Here is a 15322-nt window from a genome sequence, read left to right as displayed (position 1 = left end):
GGTGATGAAGGCTGTTTTTAATTCATCCGGACCATACAGACGGATCTGATGATAGCCCGAATAGGCATCAAGGAAGGATAAACGCTCGCAACTCGCAGTCGAATCAACAATTTGATCGATGCGGGGGAGCGGGAAGTGATCTTTCGGACAGACCTTATTGAGATGCTTGAAATCGATGCACATACGGAGAGACTTGTCCTTCTTGGGCATCATGACAACATTAGCAAGCCACTCGGAGTGGTGTACCTCGCGAATGAAGTTGGCTGCCAAAAGTTTAGCCACCTCCTCTCTGATTGCCTTCTTCTTGTGCGCGGCGGACCGACGCAGGCGTTCTTGGACGGGCCGAGCAGCAGGATCCACATGCAGTCGGTGCTCAACCAAGTCCCTGGGTACACCTGGCATGTCAGCGGGCTTCCATGCAAAAATGTCCCAGTTCTCACGGAGGAATTGGATGAGCTCGGCTTCCTATTTTGGATCAAGGGTGGTGGAGATGTTTGTCGGGGCAGCGGCGTCGTCCGTCGGGTGGATGCTGACCTTCTTCGTGTCTCCTGCCGACTGGAATGCGGACTCGGAAGCTGGCTTCTTTGAACGCATCAGGTCAGCGTGGTCGGCGGTCTTCTTGTACTCATCTAGCTCGAGAATAGCCATCTGCTGATCGGCAATCCTTGACCCCTGCTGCAGACACTCCTCGGCGCGCTGCCGATTGCCTGTGACCGCAATCACAACTTTGGGACCTGGCATCTTCAGCTTCAAATAGACATAACATGGACGGGCCATGAAACGCGCATATGTTGGGCGGCCCAGAATCGCATGGCATGCACTCTGGAAGTCCACCACCTCGAATGTCAGCTTCTCCTTGTGGAAGTTCTTGTCAGAGCCGAAGACGACATCCAACGCGATCTGGCCGAGTGACATGGCCTTTCGTCCTGGGACGACTCCGTGGAACTGCATACTGCTCTCGCTAGGTTTGGACATCAGAATGCCCATCCCCTTGAGAGTGTCGGTGTTAGAGCATATATCTCCATATGTGGTTTTGGTAATTGATGACAATTCCTATGGACTAATGGTTGCCTTAAGTTACATTTATAGGATTTGTCCATAGGCACTTCTTGAAGTCCATCTGTTGGGTTCAAGGAGTTTATATGATGACCAAGATGGTATTCAAGGTATTATCCAAAGAATGGTCATAGAGACACATGGTTGATCAAGATCTCTGACAAAGAGTAAATCAAGATGATCAACACACAAAGCGTACAAGATGTACCGAGAGGGATCAAGTGATCCCATGGTATGGTAAGCATTGTCCATTACGTATTTGTGTACTAACCCATGGTCTTCGTGAGAGTTCTATGTGGGGGTTAGGTGTGTTTCCATGGGCTTGCGTCAAAGGGAAGATCTCATACAACCCATGAAGTATGACGTCAAGTCGTGATAGTCATCAAGATTGCGATGTGCAAGTTCAAGTGGATCAGCACGAAGATATCATGCTTGAAGCTTGCCGTCCATTGTGGTGGCAATGGACTTGTGAAGATATGCTGAAGAGTGGCTCACCCATAGTGAGTATGGGGGAGCAATCAACTAGTCTTCATCAAGCCAACACAATCAAGAAAGGTGGTCCATCTTGAGGAAGCCAAGATCATCATCATCTAGCTCAAGAGGACGAGGTGCAAGGTATAGGTTTGCCCTTGATAGGTTTTCTGTTTAGGATAGATTGATGTACTATCAAGGGGGGCTCTCAAGTGAGTAGCTTGATCGTATCGTTCGTTGAGAGCTCAAACCATTTGCATCCTTGCATCATACTTCTTGGTTCTTATTTAGTGTTTCTCTTTGTGAGTTTTAGAGCTTATGGTCATCTTCATGACAAGCTCGAGTTCATCGAAAACAGAGTCCATATGCAACTACTATGATGTTTTCGATGTTGGAGTTTTTGCCGGTTCTTCATTCTTAGAGGACTCACATCTTTATATCATTGGCATATTCATAACCGCATGGTCTTAAGATTTCCAACAAGCTTGGGTTTGCTCGATTCGGAGCTCGTATGCGGAAGTTATGGCTGTTTCAGTGGCGAGCGGTAGTACCGCTGGAGTTGGCGGTAGTACCGCTGGCCCTAGCGGTAGTACCGCTGACTGGCGGTAGTACCGCCCCTGGTCAGCGGTAGTACCGCTCCAGGAGCTTAGTACCGCCTGCCTAGCGGTTGTTTGTGGACGGACCTTTTTGCGAAGACTTTCTTGGCGGTGGTAGTGCCGTTGCACTACCAGGGGCCGAGCGGTAGTACCGCTGGAGTGCCAGCGGTAGTACCGCTAGCTGGCGGTAGTACCGCTGGAGTGCCAGCGGTAGTACCGCTGCAGCCAACGGTAGTACCGCTGGAGCTCGGGCAGAAAGTGGGGGTAACGGTCTGATTCCTTCCCCCACTATATAAAGGGGGTCTTCTTCCCCCTTGGTCTTATCCATCTGTTGAGCTCTTGTTCTACCTCCATTGTTGACATTCTTAGAGCTTAATTACTCTCTATCCCTCCAATGATTCTTGCTTGTTCTTGAGGAAAAAGAGAGAGGAGATCTAGATCCACATCTCCACCAATCACTTTCTCCTCTATGTGAGGGGAACCCCTTGGATCTTGATCTTGGAATTCTTTGTGAGCTCCTTGTTCTTCCTCTCATATTTCTCCATAGCTTTTTTTGTTGTGGAGGGATTTGAGTGTGAGGGACTTGACCACTTCGTGTGTTCTTGCCATTGCATTAGTTGCATCGGTTTGAGTTCTCCACGGTGATACGTGGAAGTGAGAAGTTGAGAAGCTTACTACCTTTGGTACTTAGTACCCTTGATATTGTTCTTCGTGGATGCTTTGGCGTCCTAGAAGCTTGGTGGTGTCTCGGAGCTCAATCATTGTGGTATGAAGCTCCGGGAAGCGTCGGGGTCTCCAATTAGGTTGTGGAGATTGCCCCGAGAAATTTGTACGGGTACCGGTAACCGCCCCCAAGGGTTGCCACGTGTACGGGTTCGGTGACCGCCCCCAAGGGTTGCCATTTGTACGGGTTCGGTGACCGCCCTCAAGGGTCCCTTAGTGGAATCACGGCATCTTGCATTGTGCGAGGGCGTGAGGAGATTACGGTGGCCTTAGTGGCATCTTGGGGAGCATTGTGCCTCCACACCGCTCTAACGGAGATTAGCATCCGCAAGGGTGTGAACTTCTGGATACATCATCGTCTCCCCGTGCCTCGGTTATCTCTTACCCGAACCCTTTACTTATGCACTTTACTTCGTGATAGACATATTGTTTATTGTAATATATCTTGCTATCACTTAGTTGTTTATCTTGCTTAGCATAAGTTGTTGGTGCACATAGGTGAGCCTTGTTGTTTGTAGGTTTTGTGCTTGACATATTAAACGTTAGTTTCATTCCGCATTTGTTCAAGCCTAAACCTTAATTATTTTAAAGCGCCTATTCACCCCCCTCTAGGCGACATCCACGTCCTTTCAGTCGGCGTACATGATGTTCAAGCCGCTGCCGCCGTCCATGAGGACTTTGCGCAGCCTGACTCCTTCCACCACCGGGTCGACGACCAGAGCTTGCCTCCCTGGGGTGGGTACGTGTGCTGGATGGTCTGACTGATCAAAGGTGATCGCGGTCTGTGACCATTTGAGGAACGTGGGGGTGGATGGGGTTGCCATGTTCACCTCCCTGTTAACCAGCTCCAGTCGACTCTTGCTTTACACATCAGCAAAAATCATCAGCGTTGCATGGACTTGGGGGAACAGATCCTCCTTGTCCTCATCATCCTGCTCGGTGTCCTTTTCACTCGACTGACCTTCACCGAATCCTTGGATCAGGAGGCGACACTGTTGAGTGGTATGCTTTGGGAATATGGCGTTGCCTTCTTCGTCCATCTTCGTGTGGATTGGACACGGTTGATCCAGGATGGAATTTCCTGACTTCCTCTTCTTGGGGCTGTACTGAGCTTTCCCCTTGCCTTTGAACTTGGCATTTGTAACAGCAGCTGCCTCTGCCTGCGGAGTGGATTGAGCCTTCTGCTTCTACTTCCGACTGCTGTTTCCATCTCCATCGGCGACTGACTTATGATTGCCAGTACGTATGCGGTTATCCTCTTTGCCATTTGCATAGCGTGCGGCTATCTCCATCATCTTGCTCATGGAAATGTCGCATGTCCGACCGAACTTCAGGTACAGATCTCTGTACCGCACGCCTGCCTTGAAGGCGCAAACTGCTTGGTGTTCTGTGACGTACTCCACCGTGTGGTAGAGGGTCGTCCAGCGCTGGATGAAATCGCGCAAGGGCTCGTTCTGCTTCTGGACGCAGTGCTGGAGCTCCACGAGACCAGCAGGGCGTTTGCACGTGCCATCGAAGGTCCTGATGAAGACTCGGGACAGATCTGCCTAGCTGTAGATGCTTGACGGAGCCAACTGGTTTAGCCAAGCTCGCGCCGAGCCCTCGAGCATCAGGGGGAGATGTTTCATGGCGACCTGGTCATCTACGCCACCGATCTGGACTGCCACTCTATAGTCGTCCAACCAAGTTTCTGGCTTGGACTCTCCTCTGAACTTGCTGATTCCCGTCGCCAATCGGAAGTTGGGAGGGATGTCAGCTCAGCGGATGGCCCGACTGAAGCACTCGGGGCCAGAAACAACGGTCCTGCTTCCACTCGGACGGTCTCTGTCGTGACCATCACGGTGGGCTCGACTTCTGTCGACCTTCTTCTAGGCGATGTACCCTCTTGCGTCGGGCCTTGGATCATGCGCGTCATCGACTGAAAGACGATCATCATGATGCCGGGGCCCGTAAGGCCCACCCCGCGGAGGGGTGCGCGAACGGCGACGATCTTCTGGATGAGACCGAATGGGAAGCGGATTCCGACTCGGGTCCCTGGAACGGCTGCCTCCTCTGCGCCGCTGATGAGAGTCGGGACTGAAAACCGACCGATGCATGTTCGCGTGAACATAACCGTTGTGGATCCTGTTGTGCGACTGAGAGACCGCCTAATTTTGCTGCTGCGCCGTGTGCAAGAGGGCACGGATCTGCTCGATCCCTCTACCAGCCTCTGAATCAGTCGGCTGGAGAGAATCGGCTATCCTGGCAGCCGCTGCCAGGTTGAGGATGGGTGTGCGGAACACCTCAACGTTGCTCTGGCGAGTGCGTCGACTGGCAGAACGATGGTGTTGACGATGAGCGCCGGATGATTCTCCGACCTCATGCTCGTTTCGACCAGTCCGGAGGGGACTTTCATGGGAATCGGCCATGAGAACTTCGGCTGCAGGCCCGCGATCCAGGTACTCGGAAGGTAGCTTAGTCGGAACTGAGTCCAAGCACTGGGATGGCGGCGCGACCACAACTGATTTGAGCACCGCCACTTGAGAGGACGCGCTCTGTCGCGCCTGGGCATGTCGCACCCAACGCTGGAGCCGCGGATGACGGGATCGCTTGTTGCGGCGCGCGACGGGGGCGAAGATCGACACCGGGGCCGATGGCTGGAGAAGAAGAACACCGCAGGAACTGGCACGGAAGTGCGTAGCCCCGCGACAGGGAAGCGCCTCGAAGTCGAGGGGCGCATCCCGAAGCCATGCCGAATCGTCGGTGATGAAGGAGAGGGCATCGAAGAGGATCTTATGACCCATGCACAGATCTCCACCGGACGACATGACGAAAGTAGGAAATCGCAAGCTCGCCGGAAGTCTCTTAGACGCCTGCCCCACGGTGGGCGCCAACTGTCGTGGGTATAAGTCTGACAGTAGAAGTATAGGGTACGAAAGGATGGGCAGAGCCTTAGCTACAGCGAGGATGTATGAGTTCATGCCCCTCTACGGTGGAGGTAAAAGCCCTACGTCTTAGTGCTCTTGGGAGCTTAGTGTCGAGTGGATTATAGGATTACAGTAAATGCCAACCCCTGCACCAGTGGGGAAGGGCGGCTTATATAGAGTGCGCTTCCCTTCATAATGGCCCGGTGGACAGGGGTGGAATAGTGGCGAATAAATGCCTATGTTACAGGTAACGTAAGCCTTAAATGTTAATAATGGTGTATGAAAACGTATGACCGTTGCCCTCCTGGGAGGTTACGATGTACAGAGTGGAATCCAGTCAGTACGTTAAATATGCTCCGAGTGCTCGTCGCCGACTCGATGATGGGGGAGTCCTTAGTTCAGTCGGAACTGTCTAAGGGCCTTGTCCTCTATGAAGGGTAGTCCTTTGGCAGGACCTATAGGGCACGCCTATGACCCTACCCTGGAACTATAACCCCATCACTACCTATTGCCATCACTATTAGGAAAAACCATATAGATGGGTGAGGGATTGATAGAAGATGTGTCTAAAGGGGGTGAATAGACTACTTGTCAAGATAAAATTTCTAGATTAACCTAATTTCTAGGAGGGCAGAAATCTAGCAGTAGAAACAAGTCTAGGCACCCTACACAAGTAGTTCAAGAGTATAGCAGCGTAAAATAAAACATGCAAGTGTAATGTTGAGGAGAAGGGAAGGAAGATCAAATGCATGAGGCTGACACGAGGATTTTAGGCATGGTTCCGATAGGTGGAGCTATCGTACGTCCATGTTAGTGGAGACTTCAACCCACGGAGGGTAACAGCTGCGAGAGTCCAAGGAGGGCTCCACCCACGGAGGGTCCACAAAGAAGCGGCCTTCTCTATTCCCCCACGCCTTACGTCCACGGCGGACTAGCCTTACTCACGGTAGATCTTCACGAAGTAGGCGACCTCCTTGCCCTTACAAACATCTTGGTTCAACTCGACAACACGAAGTAGGAGGCTCCCAAGCGACACCTAACCAATCTAGGAGGCACCACCCTCCAAAAGATAATAGATGGTGTAGATCAATGTGTTGGGGAACGTCGCATGGGAAACAAAAACTTTCCTACGCGCACGAAGACCTATCATGGTGATGATCATCTACGAGAGGGAGATCAGATCCACATACCCTTGTAGATCGCTGAGCGGGAGGCGTTTAAGAAACGCGATTGATGTAGTGGAACAGCTTCGTGATTCAAATCACCATCATCCCACGATCCGTTCCGATCTAGCACCGGACGGACGACACCTCCGTGTTCAGCACACGTACAGGTCGATGACGATCTCCGCCTTTTGGATCGAGCAAGAGAAACGGGGAAGTAGATTAGTTCTCCAGCAACATGACGGCGCGTCGGTGATGGTGATGATCTATTCCTGTAGGGCTCCGCCCGAGCTCCGTAGAAAAACGATCTAGAGGAAGAAATACGAAGTGGAGGTTTGGGGTTGCACATGGCAAAGTTGTGTCTCAAAAACTCTAAAACCTCTAGTATATATAGGAGGAGGGGAGGGGCTAGCCTTGGGGCTCAAGGGAGCCCCTAGGGAGCCGGCCGAGAGAGGAGAGGAGCAGACTCCAACTTCAATTCGGTTTGGGAAGGAGGAGTCCCCTCCTTCCTTCCCACCTCCCTCTCTTTTTTTCTTTTCTTTTCCTTTGGTTTTTTTCCTTAGCCGACATAGCCCACTTGGGCTCGCCTCACCAGCCCACTAAGGGATGGTGCGCCACCCTTCGGCTATTAGGCTCACTCCCGAGTGGGTGGCCCCCTCTCGGTAAAAACTCGGAACCCATTCGTCACTCCCGGTACAGTTCCGATAATGCCTGAAATCTTTCCGGAGACCAAATGAAACAATCCTATATATCAATCTTCGTTTCCGGACCATTTCCGAAACCCTCGTGACATCCGTGATCTTATCCGGGACTTCAAACAACCTTCGGTCACCAACATATATAACTAAACTATACTGAAACGTCACCAAACCTGAAGTGTGCAGACCCTGCGGGTTCGAGAACTATGGAGGCATGACCTGAGACACTCCCCAGTCAATATCCAATAGCGAGACATGTATGTCCATATTGGATCCGACATATTCTACGAAGATCTTATCGGTTGAACCTCTGTGCCAAGGATTCATATAATCCTGTTTACCATTCCCTTTGTCCTTCGGTATGTTACTTGCCCGAGATTTGATCGTCGGTATCCCTATACCTATTTCAATCTCGTTACCGACAAGTCTCTTTACTCGTTCCGTAATACAAGATCCCATGACTAACACTTGAGTCACATGGCTTGCAAGGATTATATGTGATGTTGTATTACCGAGTGGGCCCCGAGATACCGCTCCGTCACACGGAGTGACAAAGCACAGTCTTGATCCATGCTAACTCAACGGACACCTTCAGAGATATGTGGAGAGCACCTTTATAGTCACCCAGTAACGTTGTGACGTGTGATACACACAAAGCATTCCTCCGGTGTCAATGAGTTACATGATCTCATGGTCATAGGAATGAATACTTGACACGCAAAAAACAATAGCAACAAAATGACATGATCACATGCTACGTTTATAGTTTGGGTTTTGTCCATCACATCATTCTCCTAATGATGTGATCCAGTCATAAAGTGACAACACTTGCATATGGTCATAAAACCTTAACCATCCTTGATCAACTGGCTACTCAACTAGAGGCTTACTAGGGACATTGTTTTGTCTATATATCCACACATGTATCTATGCTTTCATTCAATACAATTATAGCATGGATAATAAACGATTATCTTGAAACAGGAAGTATAATAATAACTATTTTAGCATTGCCTCTAGGGCATATTTCCAACAGTCTCCCACTTGTACTAGAGTAAATAATCTAGTCTCACATCGCTATGCGATTTACATTGGAATGAATCTAACACCCATACAGTTCTGGTGTTGATCATGCTTCGCTCGTGGAAGAGGTTTAGTCAGTGGATATTCGACATTCACATCCGTGTGCACTTTGCAAATATTTACGTCCACTCCTTCGACATAGTCGCAGATGAGGTTGAAGCATCATTTGATGTCTCTGGTCTTCTTATGAAACCTTGGTTCCTTTGCTAGATTAATGGCACCAGTGTTGTCACAGAACATGTGACGCCCTCGATTTAATCGTACGCTAAACATACACGCAAATGCGTACGACCAAACCCAAGGACTCACGGGAAGATATCACAACACAACTCTAGACACAAATAAAATAACATCAGCTTCATATTACAAGCCAGGGGCCTCGAGGGCTAGAATACGAAAGCTCGATAAACACACGAGTCAGCGGAAGCAACAAATATCTGAGTACAGACATAAAACAACATGGGGTGCCTTAGAGAAGGCTAGCACCAAAGATACAACGATCGAACGAGGCGAGGCCTCCTGCCTGGGAACCTCCTAACTACTCCTGATCATCAGCGGCCTCCACGTAGTAGGCACCATCGGGGTAGCAGTCGTCGGCGGCGGGGACCTCCATCTCCTGGGCTCCATCATCTGGTCGCAGCAAAACGGATCAAGACGACAAGGGGGGAGCAAAGCAGCGGTGAGTACTCATCCAAAGTACTCGCAAGTCTTACATCAGAACTATTCTAATTATGCATCAGTATCAAAGAAGGGGTTATATGTGGACTGACTGCAGCAATGCGAGAATAGAGAGAGAAGGCCTAGTCCTAGCGCAGGCTAGCATCTTCAGGGTCTTGCAGCAATAGACGAGAGTAGAACAGGGGTAACACAATAATAGTCATATTGTTGCAGCAATATTAAAGTGAGGTCACGCCTAAAGATCCTCCCTCGACTCCCTGCGAGGAAGCAATCCCGAGGCAAACTAAATCCAGTTAAGTAACAGTTGTAGTTGTAAAAGATCGGGGTACAACTCCAAGTCGTCCTGTAACCGTGGACACGGCTATCCGAATAGTTAATTTTCATCCCTGCAGGGGTGCACCACATGTCCCGTCACGCTCGATAACACTCTGGCCGGACATACTTTTCTGGGTCCTGCCCGGCCTCGGAATATCGACACGTCGCAGCCCCACCTAAGAGTAATCAGAGAGGCCAGCCCGCCGGTCTAAATCCTAAGCACAAAGGGTTCATGGGCCCAGTTCCCCTTCACGCTCCTGCACGTGGCGTGGGCGGCCGACGTCAGTCCTAGCATCCCTTAATCACAAGCGCGTTGCATCTCGGGACCACTCAGGCGCGCGCCGCTACATTGCTGGCATCTGAAAAGCTTCGGCTGATACCGCGACGCCGAGTACCCATAATTCTTCCCGCATAGCCGGTTAGTGCGAAAAGGTCTCCGACCAACCCAGATCAAATACCCAAATCCATTAGCATTTTAATTAGGCCATCAACACAGTCTCACGGGAATCCACCCGTCTTATAACTAATCACCAATGATCCCAGTAACATAGTCGAGTAACTGTGTGGTTGTAACATCGGGGGGGGGGAATCCGAGGTATCACCCTCGTTGGATTCCGAACGATGTACCCGTCAAGGTGGGCTTAGAGGAATCACCCTCGGGGGCCCCACACTCGCGGGGTGGCACGACAGAGACGTCATCGGTAATGGTGAAAGAGGAATCACCCTCGATAACCACGACCGACTAGCTATACTAGAGAGATATCATCAGGAGTACTTAGTGAGGTGTCACCCTCGGTACCCGATAGTATCTCTGTAGCGTCGTACAACAAAGGGGGGGGGGTGAATGTGCTGTGTCGGGTCTGGCTCGTCGGTCAGAGATCGAGATTTGAAAACAAGTGGGGCAACTGAACTACGGGGTCAGAGGGGATGACTGCTCCACCTATACTAAGCATATTTAAAGTACAGGACTGAAAGTAGCATTTCATCAAAAATAGGCTATGCATCAGATATAGGAGCTAACTACAACAGTAGCAAAATACTAATGCAAGCAGTAGGAAGAAAGACATAGGCGTTATAGGAATGATCAAGGGGGGTTTGCTTGCCTTGCTGCTCTGCGGCAAAGGACTGATCGGCAGGGTCGTAGATGTACCCGGCAGCAGCGTCAGTCTCGGGGTCTACCGGGAAGAAGAGGGGGAAGAAACAATAAATAATAGCACCGATGCAACACAAAGCATGACATGGAAAGATGCAGGCTAGACATGAGCTAACGCAGCAACATCCGTCATAGACGGGTCGGAAGAATATCTGACGATATTTTCCGGGTCTCGGGCTACTACCGGTTATACTGGAAACGATGGAAAAGTTCCATGTTTGCTATGCTAGGGACGCGTGACAGACGAACGGGCCGTGTATCCGGGTTCGTCTCATTCTGCTGATCAACTTTCATGTTGAAATTATTTCGATCTGACTTACGGATTATTTTATATTAATTTTCAAAGTTTTATTAATTATTTAGGAATTAAAAACAGATTTAGCTATTTTAATAAAATTCCATTATGACATCATCGCGATGTCATGCTGACATCAACATTTGACTGGTCAACTGACCTGCGGGTCCCGAACGTCATAGGCACAAGTTTTAGTATCGGTTAAATATTGATTTATCAGACTAATTTAATGAGGGACCCACGTGGCATTCTCTCATTATTCTAATTAATTAATTTAACTAATGTATCTATTTATTTATTTATTTAATAAAAACATATATTTTTATTATTACTTTAACTATCGCGTGGGGCCTCCCTGTCATAGACAGCGGGTGCGTTGGCCCCACCGGTAAGTGACCCTAGGCTATTTTCTCATTTTTATTCACAAATACATAACCATACAAATGTCGTATTCCTCTAAATATCCATATACGCAAATACATACATCGCATCTCATACATACATACATACATACATACGCATCTAATACATCATTTCTTTTTTTCTTTTTTTTCATTTAACTCTCATCTCTGCCCTCTCTCTATTCATCTGTTCATCTCTCAACAGAGAGGAATGGGGAAAAACTCCACCACCCTACGAGACTTCAATGGCGTCGGAAAAGGGAACTAATCTCCGGAACGGAACCGGGATGGAAAACGGAAGGAGAGGGTGGGAGGAGCCCGCAAAAGGGCTCACCGGCGTTGCCGGGGAACGGGGCGGCGAGGCTCAGGGTCGGCCGTTGTGGAGGATGACGAGGAGGCCGATGGTGCGGTGCCGATAAGGAGGAGCCCGAGGTGGCAGCGATCGTCGGTGGTGCTGGGGTCGCGGTGGACCGGAGGAGGACCGACGGGGAGGGGCCCGATGACGGGGCCGCCGTGGTCGGTGAGGACCCCGACCGATGCGCCAACGGGGAGGGGCGGCCACCGTAGAGGTGAGGGCCGTCGGAGATGGACCTCCCGGAAGGGGCCGGACGACGAGATGGGGAGGGCCTCGGCCGCCGGATCTGGAGGAGTGGTGGCCGGCGGTTGGAGGAGCAGGGGCTCGTCGGCCGGGAGAGGGGAGGGGCTCGCCGGCCGGGAGAGGGGCCGACGGTGGAGAGGCCGCCGGCGGGAGGAGGTGGCCGTGGGGGGGGGGCTGGATCCGGCGAGGTGGGAGAGGGGGTATGGAAGAGAGAGGAGGTTCTCTCGTGTTGTTGACCGAGAGGGAGAGAACGAGGGACGTGGGGGGGGGGGTCCTTTATCGGTGGGTGGGGGTGAGGCGAGTGGGAGGTGTCGATGGGGTAGGTGTTACGTGGGTGGGGGAGGGTGGGAGGGTGGCGGCGGCCAGGGGGGCTGACGAGGGAGGGAGGGGTCTCGCGAGGGGGTGGGCTAGGGTTCCCAGCGGGACTGATGGGTGGCCTGGCCGGCTGGGCCACTAGGCCCAGTTGGGCCAGGTGGGGGGGGGGTTTGGTTGTTTGCCTTCATTTTTTTTCTTTCTTTTACTTTCTGACATTCTATCATTTATTATTTTCTTATATATTTATATCTTTCTATTCTAACTATATAGGACTTTTAATACAATTAAAAATGTCCGATCCGTTTTTATAACATATTAGGGAATTTCAACTACTCTTCCGACATTTTTACTTAACATCACAAAACGTTTCTCGTTCGACTTTATTCGTAAATTTCGAACTCGACTGGTTTTTTCGACTAACACGAGATCCACGATAGAATTTATGATGACGTGGCTTCACTAGCGTGGGATTACTGTCGCTTGACTACAGGAGTTACTATAGCACCAATCCGAGGATGTCACAACTCTCCCCCACTAACAAGAATTCTCGTCCCGAGAATTAAGGGGTAGAAGGCAAGAGTACGGGGTATTCATCACGAAGATGATTCTCGCGTTCCCAAGTGGCTTCAGCTCTAGAATGATTTGACCACTGCACCTTAAGGAACTTGGTGACTTTGCGACGAGTCTTACGTTCGACTTGGTCGAGAATGCGGACCGGATGCTTCTTATAAGAGATGTCTTGTTGCAGCTCAAGCATACCGTGATCCACTGCTCGAATAGGATCCTTGAAGCAGCAACGGAGCTGAGGAACACGGAAGACATCGTGAACCTGAGAAAGGTTCGCCGGCAGTTCCAAATTGATAAGCCATTTTTTCTCGCCTTTCGACAACAATGAAAGTACCAATATACCGAGAAGCTAACTTGCTCTTGATCTTAAAACAATGAGCACCTCTCATTGGTGTGACGTGAAGATCAGCCTTTACGCCAGGTTGATATACCATATCTTGATGATGACGGTCATACCGACTCATCTGACGAGACTGAGCAACCTTCAGATTGTCATGAAAAATGTGGACTTGATCTTTAGTATGTTGGATAATATCCGGACCGAAGAGTGATCGGTACATTGAACGGTGGCTCAAGAATTTCATACGAAGCCAAGTGTAAAGGATACTTTGGAGTCAAAGATGTACAGGAGAGTCAGGTTTCAATCCTGTGGAACTTTGGGTTATGGGTCCACCATGTGGGCCGAGAGTAGACAGAGGGGTGACATATTAAATGGTCTTGGTAACAAGACATGTCAGAGGATAACCTGTCAGTTATATTGGCAACATCGTCGATACCAAGGGCGGGGAACGAATAGAACCATTTTCCCTGCTCGTTGAAACGAGGCGGGCCAATAGGCAAGGTTCTGTCCACCGACGGCTACCGGAATGTTATCCACAATAGTAACACGGTCTTACTGACAGAGTTGTACACCAAGAATTTTAACTAAGCAGGGAATTAACACTGCTTAGATAAGTTATGCTACAATAAAAATCAAACAGACCAATGGGAAGGGAAAATGTGTTCACACACACAAGTATTAGAGTATACTATTCCCGAGGAAATCCTAGAGTATGGTATACATGATAGGTCATCCAGTACATAACCATCTTGGTAAAGAGACAAGAAGAATCATCATGTTTATCCATACCATGTGGTTTGGATAATTGATCAGGAACAATTTAGCATCACGCTTCCAATTGTTCCTGATGAATTTAGAGTACCACATCCGTGCTTTGGGGTAGCATCGACATGGTCATCAGATAAAGGTTGTACTTATGGATATACAAAGAGGAACCAGGAAGGACAACTTACAAAGTTAAGTCATACAATTTCCTCATGGTAGAAAGGCGAACCTTACATATGGAAGGATTTATAACAATAGGTCCTCCGACCCAGTGTGCCAGACAAGACATCACTGTACCGGTTTTCCTAAAGACCAAAGTTATAATTATTGAGAAATGTTCCAACCATCATATCTGCTAGAGAATTAGATCTGATTGGTGCCGGGACACCTCACACTCAAGATGACTGAGAAGAAAAATGAAGACGCAAGATTCTCATGATATGAACTACACAAGCAATTTCTTGAATCACGAGTTTGATTTAATACATATGAACACAATGTCAAGACATTCGTGCCCACATAGAATTTATACGTCAAAATGCAACTGGGTTCTCATTTGGACACCATCATCGAGGATAACAAGGCTCCATGTGTAAGTATGGATTAGCTCTTATGAAAGAACTTCTTTTCCTTGATCAAATCAGTCAGTAGCTTGACGTGCTAAGAGAAATTATATGGAGTGAGGATAGCAAATATTCTAAACATATAACACTTCGCACATGCATGAATGATTTGGTATTTCACGAGAGGAAGCGAAACAAAACTTTCCATATTCACGGCGGAAAGAGTGCACGTGAACTTTGGGAAATACACTCCTACTATCCACATATTCTTCATGAGCTAGGCACAAGGATAATGATTTCAAGAGCTTCATCGTGGTACATAGAGAAGTTGAGGGTGTGGCTGATAGGCTCAATAGCAATCCCTCAAGGTTTTACCAGTGTTGAACTTCCAAAATTTATAATATTAAGGAGATAGCATTTGTCAAATCAAATGGTATAATGTCGTATGCTCGAGGGAACAACAACAATTAAACATTGGTCGAAGGGTGCACTCGGAAATACGGGTTGAGTAGCACAACCAATGCTAAAATGATGAGTCAACACCCAACACACCAAGAAGGAAACAATCAGTTGTTAACCTCAAGGGGATCGGGTTGACAGAAGTATGGGAATCACACATCAGAGTTCATTTGTCGG

This window comes from Hordeum vulgare, chromosome 6H (assembly GCF_904849725.1).
Source record: "Hordeum vulgare subsp. vulgare chromosome 6H, MorexV3_pseudomolecules_assembly, whole genome shotgun sequence".
Lineage (NCBI taxonomy): Eukaryota > Viridiplantae > Streptophyta > Magnoliopsida > Poales > Poaceae > Hordeum > Hordeum vulgare.
Note: the sequence above shows the minus strand (reverse complement) of the source record.